This window comes from Piliocolobus tephrosceles, chromosome 12 (assembly GCF_002776525.5).
Source record: "Piliocolobus tephrosceles isolate RC106 chromosome 12, ASM277652v3, whole genome shotgun sequence".
Classification (NCBI taxonomy): domain Eukaryota; kingdom Metazoa; phylum Chordata; class Mammalia; order Primates; family Cercopithecidae; genus Piliocolobus; species Piliocolobus tephrosceles.
The window spans coordinates 28,012,289-28,028,817 of record NC_045445.1 but is presented as its reverse complement, the minus strand read 5'-3'; positions in this window follow the sequence as shown (position 1 = coordinate 28,028,817).

Sequence of the window (16,529 nt, the reverse complement as noted above, 5' to 3'; positions counted from 1 at the left end):
TGGCAATTCACGGTTATTTTTTGTCAGTTTAAACACCAGGAATTTTAAAAGGCTTAATTGTCAAATACGGAAGAAGAAGAAAGTAAACAAAGAAATGATTTATTAGTCTTTCTGTTATAATCAACTCTACCATGATTTACGATAAGGTTCTTTTCACTATACTTTTCTGATTACTTCTCTCGGAGCTCAAACTCTTTTCCAAAAGTTACTTAATATATCTTTACAATGTCCCCTTACAGGAAGACACTAGGTTATCATCACCATTTCTATGAAAGGAAGAACAGTGGGGGAAAAGTGATGGTTAATAGAGGAAATCATAAAGCTATGTAAACTTCCATAGGATCATCTGTACTATATTACCTCATAATATATATAACACCTTGTTGCCTGGCCTTTTTTGTGAATATACATATTGGCTTCCCAGTTAGTGCATAAGCTCCTCCAGCTTATGCAGGCGTATGTTGTGTTTTCTCCTGCTTTAAGCTTTTCACCGAGCCAAGTATATAGAGCTAAGCAATGACAGGTAGTTAATAAATGTCTACTGATGAATATTTATTTGGGAAGTGTCATTGTGTTCTGCCTCTTAAATTACTGACATGCAAGTTGGGCAGCCCCAGAACTTCACTGCCACAAATCACCCTTTATTTCCATCACTGATGAAAACAACACCCTTAGATTAAGGCTCTTTTTTAAAAAAAATTCTGTGTGCAACATTGTTTCGATATTTAGATTATTAATTGGGGAATGACTTTATAAGAACACATGAATAATGTCATATAACATAGAATATTGGAATGTAACTTGACAGCACTCTTGACTTGAAACCTAAAAGAATTAGAAGAATTCTTTTTGAGTCTGAAAGACAGACACTATGGTTTCCTAATTATGCATCTTCATTCTCGCGTTCCCAACTTTTGAAGTTGACAGAATATTTCAATCTTTTCCCCCTTTCAATATTTAACTCACTTTGTCACTGCACAAAGTCAATATGAAGGATATTGTACAATAATCATCAAGGATGGGAAGACTCACTGAAAATATCAAATTAGAATTGACTACCCATTTTTGCTGAGGTGGAAAAGATGTTATTGTTCACATATTTGTTTAGCAAACCTTACCCTAGAAATATGAGTTCAGGGGAACATCACACACTGGGGCCTATCATGGGGAGGGGGGAAGGGGGAGGGATGGCATTGGGAGTTATACCTGATATAAATGATGAGTTGATGGGTGCTGACGAGTTGATGGGTGCAGCACACCAACATGGCACAAGTATACATATGTAACAAACCTGCACGTTGTGCACATGTACCCTAGAACTTAAAGTATAATAATTAAAAAAAAAAAGAAATATGAGTTCTGATGTCGCTCCTTCCATGCCAGCCAAGATGATTAAAAACTTGCTCTTTATAAACATTTCAGATCAATCCTTGAAAAGTAATGTTGAATTTAATGTGCAATTAAACATATAGAAGGACTTGCTATTTGGTTTCCCCTAAAATTTCAGAAGTCTATACACAAAGTACCTGTTGACAAAGAATATTAACATTCTTTAGGGAATATGGCTGGAAGCTATATTATTCCTCATTAGCTCTTTATTAATCTAGTATTAAACTAATTTGAATGCCATATAAATCCTCTGTAGTAGTGTGCCATAAACTTCCTCATTCCTATTTCTCTCTGTCTCCTCATTACAGCCTTACCTGAATGCCACTTGCTACTTTTTCTTATTTCTCTGCACTTCTATGTTGTGTCCATTATGCCTAGAATTCCCTATATTGTCTGAGATATTCTTGCTTGAACCATCTCAATTACCCCTCTTTATGAAAGTCTTCTTTAATATCTGTGTTCCCCCAAGCTTCGGCAAAAGCAGTTATTCCTTCTCATCACATACTCCAAAAATAAATGACTATTCCATGCTTTGTGGCAACACCATTCAAGCCACAATCCAAATATGAGTCTACAGGTAGGTTGCTCTGCAAGATTATGGATTTCTGTGAGGCAGAAAGGCAGAGAGTGTATCTGACACATAGCTACACACATATTGAGTAAAACTTTATGCATGACAATGAACTTTCAATAATAGGATTCATCTCAAATTTAAAAAATGATTGCTTCACCTTTTATATTTTTTTACTTCAACTTGTGAAACACCCTTATTTTTTTTCTCACCGAATATGGAAAAAAATGTTTACAAATAGATAAACTCTGCAAAGTTATTTTGGCAGCATGACTATGAATTATGATTTATATTGTTACTCCTTCAGAGCTAGATGACAACATTGAGGGGCTTTTGTATATACATTAACAACAAATTAAGAGTGCCTCAATTTCTACAATATACCAAGCACTTCAATTCCAAACAAATGCATTAGATAGCTTAAATTCATAAAGAAATCTACATTCTAGTTTTTAAAATGTAGAAATATTATACCTTTAATATATCTGCTATTAGAGGAATATCCTGGAGATAATGTGGATTCAGTTTTAGACCATTGCCATAAAACGAATATCACAATAAAGCAAGTCACCCATTTTTTTTTTTTTTTTTTTTTTGGTTTTCCAGTGCACATAAAGGTTATGTTTCTGCGAAGATCACTGGCTCTTGCCTTTAACCTCAGCACTTTGGGAGGCCAAGATGTACGGGTTGTCTGAGCCTAGGAACTTAAGACCAGCCTGGGCAACATAAGGAGACCATATCTCCACAAAAACATCTGAAAAACATTTTCCAGGCATGATACTGCATGCCTGTATTCCCAGTTACTCAGGAGGCTGAGGTAGGAGGATGGCTTGAGCCCAGGAGGTCAATGCTGCAGTGAGCCATGATCGTGACACTGCACTCCACCCTGGGTGACAGAGAGAGACCATGTCTCCAAAAAGAGTTATGTATACATTATACTGTAGTTTATTAAGTGTATGATAGCATTGTATCTAAAACAACAATGCACATACCTCAATTAAAAATCCTTTATTGTTAAAAATGCTAAAAATAAACTGAGCCTTCAGCGATTCATATGCTTTTTTCTGGTGGAGGGTTTTGCCTCAATGCTGGTGGCTGCTGGCTGATCAGAATGGTGATTGCTGAAGGTTGGGGTGGCTGTGGCAATTTCTTAATATAAGACAACAATGAAGTTTGTTGCATTGATTTATTCTTTCACAAAATATTTCTCTACAGTATATGATGCTGTTTAATAGCATTTTAAAGACAGTAGAACTTCTTTTATAATTGGATCAGTCCTCTCAAATGCTTTTGCTGCTTTAAAAACAGAGATTATGTAATATTCCAAATCATTTGTTTACATTTCAACAATTTTCACAGCATCCTCATCAGGAGCAAATTCCATCTCAAGAAACCACTTTATTTTATCATCTATAAAAAGTATTTCCTCATATGTTCAAGTTTTATCATGAGATTGCAGGGATTCATTCACATATTCAGGGTTCACTTCTAATTCCAGTTATCTTGCTATTTTCACCACATCTGCAGGTTTCTTACTCCAGTGAAGTCTTGAAACCTTCAAGTCATCCATGAGAGTTGGAATCAACTTCCTCCAAACTCCTATCAAAATGTTGATATTTTGACCTCCTTCCACGAATCACAAATGTTCTTAATGGCATCTTGAATGGCAAATCCTTTCTGCAAGGTTTTCAGTTTACTTTGCCCATATCTCTCAGAGGAATCACCATTTCAGCTATGGTCTTATTAAATATATTTCTTAAATAGTAAGACTTGAAAATCAAAATGACTTCTGGATCCATGGACTGTGTAATAAATGTTATATCAGCAATCATGAAAACATTATTAATCTTCTTATTCATCACCATTAGAACTATTGGGTGACCAGGTGTGCTGTAAATAAGCAGTAATATTTGAAATGAACTGTTTTTGTTTTTGTTTTTCCCTGAGCAGTAGATTTCAACCACTGGCTTAAAATATTCAGTAAACCATGAAGTAAATAAATGTGCTGCCATCCAGGCTTTGTTGTTTCTTTTATAGAGCATAGGCAGAGTAGATTTAGCATAATTCTTAAGGCCCTAGGATTTTCAGAATGGCAAATGAGCATTGGCTTCAACTTAAAGTCACCAACAGCAGTAGTCCCTGACAAGAGAGTCAGCCTACCCTTTCAAGCTTTGAAGTCAGGTAGGTATGGACTTCTCCTCTCTAGATATGAAAGCCCTAGATGGCATCTTTCTCCAATATCAAGCTGTTTCATCCACATGGAAAATATGTTATTTAGTGTAGCCACCTTCATCAGTTATCTAACTAGTTAATAAAGATAACCTGCTGCATTTTCTACATCAGCACTTGTCACTTCACCTTGAACTTTTAATTTTGGAGATGATTTCTTTCCTTAAACCTTGTGAATCAACCTCTGCTACCTTCAAGCTTTTCTTCTGCAGCCCCCTCACCTCTCTCAGCCTTCACAGAATTGAAGAGAGTTAGGACATTGCTCTGGATGAGGGTTTGGCTTAAGAGAGTAATGTAGCTGGTTTGATCTTTTATCTAGACCATTAAAACTTTCTCCATATCAGTAATAAAGCTGCTTCGCTTTTTTATCATTCTTGTGTTCAGTGGAGTAGCATGCTTAATTTCCTTTGAGAACTTTTCATTTGCATGCACAACTTGGCTAACTGCCACAAGCGCCTTAGCTTTTGGCCTGTCTTGGCTTTTGATGGGCCTTTGTGACTAAACTTAATTATTTCTAGCTTTTGATTTAAAGTGAGTGTTGCACAGATTATTTCTTTCACTTGAACACTTAGAGCTCATTGTATATTTATTAATTGGACTAACTTCAATATTGTTGCTTCAGATGGAATAGGGAGCCCCAAGAAAATAGAGAGACAGGGAAAGGGCCAATTGGTGGGGCAGTGAAAACATACATAACATTCATTAAGTTCACCATCTTGTATGGGTGTGGTTTGTGATGCCCTAAAAGAATTACAATGGTAACATCAAAGATTACTGATTACAGATCACTGTAACAGATATAATAGTAATAAAAATTTTGAAATACAGTGAGAATTACCAAAACGTAACACAGAAACATAAAGTGAACACATGCTGATGGAAAAAAAAAATGGTGCTGATAGACTTGCTGGATGCAGAGTTGCCACAAACCTTCAATTTAAAAACAAAACAGAACAATAAACAACCCCCCCCCCCACAAAAAAAAAAAAAACACTGCAATATCTGCGAAACACAAAGACAACGCACAATAAAACAAGGTATGCCTGGATTAAAAAATGTACTAAAGTAAAATGATTGTTAATAATGGATTTTTGTTGTCAAATGAATGCAATTACCTGTGTAGATTTTTTTTTCTAAGTTTATATATCAACCTGATCCCACCATAGTAATCACGTAAAGCTGCGTGAGATTGTTTTAAAGATGTCTTTCTTTTGAATTTAACATATACTTAATTTGGAAAGCAGTTTCTCCTTTCTGTTATATCAGCTAACTAGATAATTTCAAAAAGCATTATCGAAATACATATAAATAATGAGTCACCATCTTACAGACATGAAGTACACACATATTGAATAAAAATATACTTCTGCAATGACTACTTTATATCACAATATTACAGTACATCTTTCCATGGCACATATTATTCATTTTTATCAACAAAAGTTAGATTCAGGCCGGGCATTGGTGACTCATGCCTGTAATCCTAGCAATTTGGGAGGTTGAAGTGGGTGGATTGCTTGAGCTCAGGAGTTCGAGACCAGTCTGGGCAACATGGTAAAACCCCGCCTCTACCAAAAAATATAAAAATTAGCCAGGCATGGTGGCGTGCGCCTGTAGTCCAAGCTACTCAGGAGGCTGAGGTGGGAGGATAGCTTGAACCCAGAAGGTGGAGATTGTAGTGAGCCACTATCATGCCACTGCACTCCAGCCTGTGCAACAGAGTGAGATCCTGACAACAAAAAAGAAAGGTTAGACAGAAAAATGGATATTTCATTCTTATTTAGCAATCTAGACACTAAACATATGTTTTTTCAACAAAAATCAGTGTTATCAAAAACAAGTAGTTAAGGGCTGTGTGTGTTCTTTTACAATTTCATTTTCACATTCCCTGTAGGTACTCATAGTAAACGGCTCTTTCATATTTTAATTACGTCAGAAGTAGAAGGGTTATAGATAGATTGAATTAGTCTCAAGTAACAAAAAATGTATTTTCAGTGGTAAATCTACTTTCATCTATGAATGGTGTCTTTCGAATGTAGTTAAAGTTAAAAGATTCATTTCACTTTACATTATTCATTTAAACTGGATTATGTGGAATAAATTGGTAAATATGCCTATATGGGTTTGGACTACAAAGTTTGTAGAGTTGCACGTTCTTTCAGCAGTCAGTAAATGAGTAACAATGACAACGCTAAAGTTATTAATAATGGTTAATAATCTTGGCAAAGTTATAACAATAGTTCCTGACTGTAATCATAATAAAATCAGGAAATATATGTTATAAAAAATCTATTTATTAGGGAAAACATTACCAAAAATTAATATCATTTCTAGTAGGTTATCAATCCTCCTTGCTGAAAAAATTAATGTTAATAATTATTTTTCGATACAAATGCACTGCATTCATGTAAAGGAAGGCAATATATCGAAGAATGCTTGATCACCCTGAATTCAATGATTTTTTCATATGGCATCAAAACACAAGTAACAAAAGGAAAAATAAACAAATGAGATTATATCAAACTAAGTAGTTTTAGTATAACACAGGGAAAACATCATCAAAATGAGAAGGCAAGCTATGAAATGTGAAAGCATGTATGGAACCATACATCTGTTAGATTAATATTCAAAATATATAAGGAACTCATACAACTCAATAGTAAAACAATATATAAAAAACACTGAATAATCCACATAAAAATGGGCAAAGGATTTGAATGGACATTTTTCCATAAAAGCATACAACAGGTACAGTCATATGCTGCTTAACAAAGGAGATACGTCTGAGAAATATGCCATTAGGCAATTTTGTCATTGTGCAAACATCATAGAGTGTACTTACACAAACCTAAACGATATAGTCTACTACACACCCAAGCTATATGGTATGACCTATTGCTCCTACACTACAAACCTATACAGCATGACACAGTACCAAATACTATATGCAATGATAACATAATGTAAAGTATTTGAGTATCAAAATATATCTCACCATAGAATATATACAGTAAAACACAGTATAAAAGATAAAAAAAAAATGTACACCTGTAAGGGAACTCACTATGAATGGAGTTTGCAAGATGAGAAGTTTCTCTGAGTGGATCAATGAGTGACTGGTAAGTGAATGTGAAGGCACAGGACATTATGGTATATGACTGTAGACTTTACAACATTGTACTTAGGCTACACTAAATTTATAATACATACTTTTGTTTCTTCAATAAAAACTTAATCTTTGCTTCCTGTAACTCTTATACTTTACAAATTTTGTAGGCTTTTGGCTCTTGTAATAGTTTAAAACACAAGCGCATTATACAGCCATAAAATATTTTATTTATATTCATATTCTATATGCTTTTTCCTACTTTTAAAGTTCTATCTTTCTTAACTTTTTAAACTTTTGTGTTATAAAATAAGACATAATCACACACATTACTCTAGACTTACACAAGGTCAGGGTCATTCATATCACTGCCTTCCACCTCCACATTTTGTCCCACTGGTAGGTCTTCAGGGGCAGTCACACACATGGAGTTGTCATCTCCTGTGATAACAATGCCTTCTTCTGGAATACCTCTTTAAAGACATACCTGAGGCTGTTTTACACCTAAAAGGTTTTTTTTCCATAAGTAGAAGAAGCACACTGTAAAATAATGATAAAATGTATAGTATATTAAATAAATAAATAAGTAAAGTAGTCATGCTTTATCATTATCAAGCATTATGTACTGTATATTACTATATTTTAGACTATTATACGACTACAGGTGCAGTTTGTTTACATTAGCATCACCACAAAGATGTGTAATGAGTTGCACTATGATGGCTATACTGTCATTAGGCGATAGGAGTTTTTCGGTTCTATTATACTCTTATGGGTCTGTTGTGGCCTGAAACATCATTACACAGTTCGTAACTGTATATGAATAGCTGCTCAATATGTAACTAATCATTACAAATTTGTAACTAATCATTACAAATATGTAAATCAAAATGACAGTGAAATATCATCTCACAAGTTTTAGGATGGCTATTATGAAAAAGACAAGAGACGATAACTGTTTGGAGAGCATGTAAAGAGAACCCTTGCACCCAATGAAAATATAAATTGGTATCTCTATTATGGAAAATAATATGGAGATTACCTGAAAAATCAAAAATAGAATTTCATTAAAATCCAGTAATACCACATCTGTGTATCCAAAAGAAATTAGATCAATATCTCAGAGATATCTGCACCTCTATGCTTATTGTAGCATTATTCACAATAGCCAAGATACGAGCCAAACTGAGTGTCCATTCTTTATTTGATAAACAGATAAAGAAATTGTGATATATTTTCCTATGTGAATATATATAATAAAATATTATTCAGCCAAAAAAGGAGGAAATTCTACCACATTCACAACATGTGTGAACGTGGCAGACATTACGTTAAGTGAAATAAGCCAGGAACATAAAGACAAATACTATATAATCTCACTTATATGTGGGATCTAAAAAGTTGAAGTTACAGAAGCAGAAAGTAGAATAATGGTTTCTAGGGGATAGGGAATAGGGAAAATGAGATGTTGATGAAATATACAAACTTTTAGTTATAAGATGAACAAGTTCTGGGGATCTAATGTATGACCTGGATGGTGATAGATGTGTTAATACATTTTATTGGGGTTATCTTTATACAATGTATATGTATATCAAATAAACACATTTTATATCTTGAATCTATTTAATATGTATTTGTCAAGTAAATATTTTAAAATTTAAAAAATACTAAAAATTTAAAATTAAAAATAAATAAGAGGCCAGTTTATTGAAGAACTTCTACCTACTCTGGATGTAAATAAAACCACATTTTTTAGATTTATTAAGCACTACTGTGACAGTAAGCAAATATAAATTACTACTTATATTGCAACTTCCAAAAAAAATTATGCTTTATGTTAGTTTCAGCGTATAATTAATTGTGTTCCTTGCCACTATAATTCATTGCTCTTTTACATGATACTTCGTTTTTTGTTTTCATTGAACTTTTCCTTGAAATTTTGGTCAAACTGATATGTTCTTATAATGGCAATTATTGAACAATACTATCTTTATTTAGCTAAAATTGAACGAAAATGGTAACTGGGATACGACAGAACACAGACACTTAGTAAGGATATTTAAGAAAATGTTTTTTGTTCCCCTTTGTTTCTTTTCTTTTCCCTGTGACTGAAAGACTTTCTGATACTACAGCTATTTAACCCTTTTCCCATTTATAAAAGAAAAAATAGTGCAGCTCGTTGCCTGTGCTCATTTATTTTTACATAAACATGCTCTTTGAGGCTGAAGCAAATATGATTTTTAACGTGACAATAAAATATTAAAACTACTTTTGGAGTTATTTCTAGAGAGAACTAACATCAAAATCATCTATTTCAGAAAAATCAGATTCATCAAATGAATCTTCAGCAAACAACTATTCGAGAATGATATTAACATCACGTGTAGGGATGCTACCTTTTCCAGGAATTTTACTCTTGTTTCCAAAGTCGATATACTAGAATGATGTGAAAATAATAAAAGCAAAATATTCCATGGCAAAGTTACCTTGGGGGTAAAAGTTGCAGTTGGAAACACCGCTGGTGAGTATTCTCAGGGCAAATGGGAAAAGGGTTAAAGAGTAAGTGATATTATATTACGTACCTTTTCAGGAGCAAATTTTATTTGAAAAAGAAAATAATTCCCAGTTTGTCTTTATGCACATGAAGCAAGCATCATATAAATCTTTAACATTATTTTACATATGCTTCAAATACATTAATTCTTCTTGAACATTTTTTAAAGCGTTAATATTGACTGTTTTTTAAACTGTACAATATGGACACAGGAAAATCAATTAGCTCCACTAGGATCCATGTTCTAAAGTCCCTGGCCTATGTTTATCCAGATAATGAGTTACCCTATGAGACTTGGGTTGAGATTCTCTCTCTCTCTTTCTTTAATATACACACAAACACATTACAAGAACAGACGCAATCAGAGGCATGGATATACACGGGGCAAGCAAATATCTGACTACAAAGCCTACTAAATGAACTATAAGATCTGATGGCAAATAAAGATCTAAGCAGGCAAGGAGATAGAATCAGGGTTGGGGTAGTGTCTTATGGAAGTAATTTAACACAAAGAAATATAAACACTGTGACAGATCTGAAAATAAAACAGAGTAGAAATTAACAAGTGTTTATGGAGCGAGGCTTAAGGTCCGATTTTAGCATAGTAGTATTTATTTCCTCGATGCCCTGATTAAATGTGTATTTTTTCCTGTATTTGAGTGGCTCTTAGCAAAAAGTGTTCAGAGACTTTCAGGTAAATTATTCTGAATTTGGCAGGATTTTATTCCAAATGTGAACTGATGTAAATGTACAATGAAAAGCTATTAGATTATGGGTAAATTAATTAGTGGCATATTTGAGTGTATCATGGAACATAACAAAAGTTTGTTTAAACTGAAGTTCTCTTATTTTATTATAGACATTATTATCTACTGGTGTGGTAATGTATATATATACTTATATTAAGTATGCAGGCTTATTTTTCTAGCTTGAACCCTCCATTAGTAATGTTTTCCATCGAATTAATGTACTTATCAAGGTATAAACACTTAAGAAGAAGCAATTTTGATGGAACTGTAAACAGGATACTAACAAATGAGTCATTACTAGTTCTTCCCCATCAATGTCCCATGTTCCTTCTATAGACTTGTAATTTTGAGTTACACATACAATTATATACGTCATAAATATTCTTACAGTATACTTATTTTGACAAAACCAAACATAGTATATTTAGCATAAATAGATCAACAGGAAAATAAAGGCAGTTCACTTAGGAGAAAGAAAATATACTAACAAACAAATTTTAAAAACTGTAGTAAGCTACTCCTGATTTTCACATTGCATGCCATTAAAGGATCAGACAAATTGTCTCACTGCAATGAAAATAGCATAATATTAAATATTATTGCAGGTAAGTGAGCATTTGTTTGAATGCACTAATATTTTATAACATGCTATTTAACGTGTTTGAAAAATAACCAAATTGTTTTAGATTAATTTATCTGAAGATTTTCCATTACAACAAGGCCCAGTCTTAATGTGCTTAGAAGCTTGGAGTATTAAAAAGAACTACAGACATTATTTTGAACACTTTTCCTATAATTGTACAACTTCCTATTCTTACAGTTCCCCTGTAGTTAACAAATAATACATGATTTACCAAGAGTAAAATCATCATTCTATTCCTATGAACGTCACTGAAAATAACCTTAGATATGTGATAGCAGATAGCAACTCAGTATTGACTTTCTTTCTTAGTAGTGATTTTCTACTCAGTATTGATTTTCTTTTTCTGGGTGGCCTGGACCTCACCCAGTCCCTGCAGACCACAGGGACAGCAGAATCTCTGGGATCTGAGATCACTTGAAACATAAATTATACACTGGGTAGAAATTTGGGGAACATCACATAGGGATACCCTTCTGTGCAAATGATTTGTTATTCATGCAAGACAAGTTTAGACAGCAACCCTTTTGAAATATAGCAAATCGCTTGAAATTATTTCTAGTCACATGATAAAAGACCTCATATCAGTTTATTTAACACGTGGCCAATTACCATTAACGTATGTAAAGCTCTCATCTGGAGACATTTCCTCTAAAATTAGATGACTATTGACATTCACTGATGCCCCATGGGCCACTCTCAGCATTGCAAGGTGTACTGAATTCTTCTGCATAGGAGACAATTATTAGACATCATTTCCTATGTTTCACAAAATACTAATCTAATAAGCTTATCTGTAAAATAAAAAGTTGGGGGAGGGGTTCAGGATGTCTAATTAGAGCCATCTCCTACTCTCCTTCTCCACTAAGAAGAACCACAAGAGTGGGTAGAGAATCACACTTCGGATAGACAAACTACTTAGAAAATGCCACTAAGTAAAATTGATATGAGAAGAACTAGAAAATCTTCACCACCTTAGATTAATTAAATAAATTTAATTTATTGTGATAAACCTTTCTAGAAAATACTCTGTGCCAGAGAGCTTTGCTGGTAAATGCTTCCAGGTACTTAAGGCAGAAAAAAAAAAAAAAAAAAAAAAAAAAAAAAAAAAAAAAAAAAAAAAAACAATCACACATACATATCCAAATTTTCTGAAATAATCTCATAGAACAATAAAAGGGAGTACTTTCTCACTTTTTAAGAGGCCAGTGTAGACTGACACTCAAACTGGAAATTAATAATAATAATAATAATAATAGAAATAATACAGACTTGTATCTCTTGATAATATAGATTTAAAAATCCTAAATTAAATAGTAATAAGTCTAACCAAGTAATATGTGAAAAGATAATCCAGAAAGACTAAGTGTGGATTATTTCAGGAAAGCAAAATTGCTTTAATATTAACAATAAATAATTTCATGTAACAGACCATATTAACAGAATAAAGATAGAAACTAGTTGATTATTTCAATATAGATACAAATAATAGCTTTTAATAAAATCTGACACCAAAACAACATAACACTAACTTAAAGAAATTGAAGACAAAGAAGCTCACATTGCCCCATTTTTAAAATCAAATTCCAAAACATATAAAACTAATGTATGGCGTTAGAAGTCATCATGACAGTTACCTTTCTCTCATAAAGAGGAGGCATGGCAGGGCGGTGTTGACATGCCAATACTGTCCTGGTTGTAAATCTGGTCATTGGTTATATGGATGTTATAAATTTGTGAGAAATCTTTGATCTTGTGATTTGTGAACTTTTCTATTTGTGTCTACTTCAATAAAAACATTTTAAGTAGCTCACAAAGCTAAAGGAAAATATAACCTTTCTGAGATGGTCCTAGAGTAAAAGCAGGATAGTGTAGGTATCCCTTATTGAAAATAATTCTTATATTGTTGTATATCCTAGCTGTAGACTTTGAAGCATATTAGGAAGATAAAAGGTGCATACCACATGTATACATATGTAACAAACCTGCACGTTATGCACATGTACCCTAGAACTTAAAGTATAATAAAAATAAAAATTAAAAAAAAAAAAGAAAAAAAAAGGTGCATACCAATTTGTCAATCCTATAAAGTACTAATTATGGAAACATACTCTTACTCCACTGGTAGTATAAAGTGATCAGGGAATTTTTCTAATACATCTTTCACAGATGTTAGGATGCTTTTCTGTTTTCAAGGTGCCTGTGATGTTTCTGGGAATATACAATTAAAGTGAATATCATGGGACGATATAAATAACTGCATAAAATATTTTACAGTTTCTAAAATACAAAGTTGGCTTTAAAAGGAAACATAATCATTTTAATAAATTCAAATCAAGGCAACATTAAAAAATTCTTTATGTGTAAATGCATGCCATATTACTTTGTAAATCAATTCTGATACACATAAAGAGGAAAAAATGTGAGATACTAAGATTTTACATTACTGAGGAAAAAGTAATACTTATCAAATAAAGTAACCTTTTTTATAGTGATAGGGGTCCTGCTATGTTGACCAGGCTGCACTTAAACTCCTAGCCTTTAGCAGTCCTCGCATCTTGGCCTCTCGAAGTGCTGAGATTAAAGGAGTGAGCCACCATGTCCAGCCTCATAAAACAACATTTGTCAGTGAAGTTTTATATACAGTGTGATGAGCCATATTCGATTATTTACATTTTAGGATAAAGCAATTCATTGCTTACGTTATGAGTTTTCTTATTTCAGTTAAAATTCATTGAACATGCACTATGCTGTGTATGCTTTTCAAGTTGCTAAGGATGCATAGGCAAATTTAACAGGGATGAATTTCCAACTGTCACACTAACCAGAATAAAAACATCACAGCCAAAATTTGAGACTAAAATGATGTCATGCATCTAAATTATACCTGGCTCGATTCCATGCAATTTATTGAACTCTAAGAGAGACCAGATAATTGGAGGCTCAACCACTAAATCAGCTGTTTCCAAATTTAAAAGGGCATCAAAATTACCGGGGCCATTGTTGAAATTAGTTTTTCTGGGCTAGCCAGGAATCTGCATTTTGTTTGACTTGATGTGGTTTGGTAAGATTTCAGGTGACTGTGGTATAGTTATTTCTAGGACCATACTTTAGGAAATACCTATCCAAAAGAAACAGGTATCCAAACACTGACCAAAAGTTAAGTTCTGTTTTCTCCTTTATCCTCTTAAGTTCTAATTTATACTAAAATGTATGTGATTTGAACTTTTGTAGCTTTTGTTTCTATTTGCACTTGAAAACTCGGAAGGAACAAATAACTTTCTCATGTGATAGAATCATAGGCAATATTATTAAGATATTCTCATAAAATAAAGTGAAGATAAATAAAATGTAGTTTGTGTATTTGCCTGGGGCATGGTTTTCTTTTTTTTTGAGACAGAGTCTGGCTCTGTCGCCCAGGCTGGAGTGCGGTGGCCAGATCTCAGCTCACTGCAAGCTCCGCCTCCCAGGTTTACGCCATTCTCCTGCCTCTGCCTCCCAAGTAGCTGGGACTACAGGCGCCCGCCTCGTCGCCCGGCTAGTTTTTTGTATTCTTTAGTAGAGACGGGGTTTCACCGTATTAGCCAGGGTGGTCTCGATCTCCTGACCTTGTGATCCGCCCGTCTCGGCCTCCCAAAGTGCTAGGATTACAGGCTTGAGCCACCGCGCCCGGCGGGGCATGGTTTTCATTATGATACTTAAAAAATAATCTTCATTCACCATCTTAAGAGAAACTAAACACAGATACAGAGAAGGCATGTCTGGGAAAAAAGTCATGACTAGCAATTACCTGTTGGAAAATGATAAACATTTAAAATTACCACCATATTTTAACAAGTTTTCTATATCTCTGAATTCATGGAACCATGCCTGATTTTTATGCTTAGAAAACATACTTCCATGAAGTATTTTAATAATTCTATGCTCAAATCTGATCATAATATTTGCTCACTGAGTGATCATTCCTTTTGAACTATTATTTTCTTGCTGTAGTTCTCATCTTTTGAATTCTGTGGTTGTTGAGAAGAGAAATAGATTAATCGAGTGTTGGTATGCATTTTTTTCTTGCCCTGCTTAGTACATAACTATTTTCCATATAGATTCTAACTTATAATTTTAAAATATTATAAAATGTGTCTACTTTGCACATTATAAATAAAGATCAACATAAAAACTAATGAAAACATTTTAGGTAATCATTGCATCTAAGTACAGCTGTATACTTAAGCACTCATATTCTACACTAACTTCTGGCTCCCATTCACAAGAGTGATTTTTTTTCTCATTGTAATAACTGTACATGTCATTTTAAAAACTATATATAATTTTTAAAAATTATAATTACTTTTTTAGAAAATATGATTTCAGGAAGCTGTTGAAAGTAAAAATGACATAGAAAAGTGAATAATGCTTATAATCAATACTTAATATCAAATGAACTTAGTAAATGGAAATTACAGAATGGAGCCCACTTAGTGTTCAGTTGTGGAATAGGTCAAAAATTGGTTTGGTTATGCCTTTATTAAAACTAACATGACATATCTGAAACAATATTTACAATTCGCTGTGTAGAGTAAGCCACTCCTAGATATCAGAATTTGGAGATATAGTTGACGATGGTGAACACAAACACCTAGAGAATCTCTGCATAAGGCTTAAGTGATGTCGCATCCTGAAGATAATCTTCATCTGCCTCTACATTTTCCAGACTTGCCATCAAGATACTATTTAGTGCCTTTAATCAATACAGGATCATCTGCATTTCAAAGTAATCGCAATTAACACTCAAAGAATAAACTAATCCTTGACCAGAGCTGGTGCAATTATTCATAATGATTTACAATTTATAGAAATTAAAAAAGGCAAGCGACATTAATGAAAATATCACTTTTCATTTTTTTTTATTATACTTTAAGTTCTATGGTACATGTGCATAACGTGCAGGTTTGTTACATATCTATACATGTGCCATGTTGGTGTGCTGCACCCATCAACTCGTCAGCACCCATCAATTCATCATTTATATCAGGTATAACTCCCCAATGCAATCCCTCCCCCCTCCCCCCTCCCCATGATAGGCCCCAGTGTGTGATGTTCCCCTTCCCGAGTCCAAGTGAGCTCATTGTTCAGTTCCCACCTATGAGTGAGAACATGCGGTGTTTGGTTTTCTCTTCTTGTGATAGTTTGCTAAGAATGATGGTTTCCAGCTGCATCCATGTCCCTACAAAGGACGCAAACTCATCCTTTTTTATGGCTGCATAGTATTCCATGGTGTATATGTGCCACAT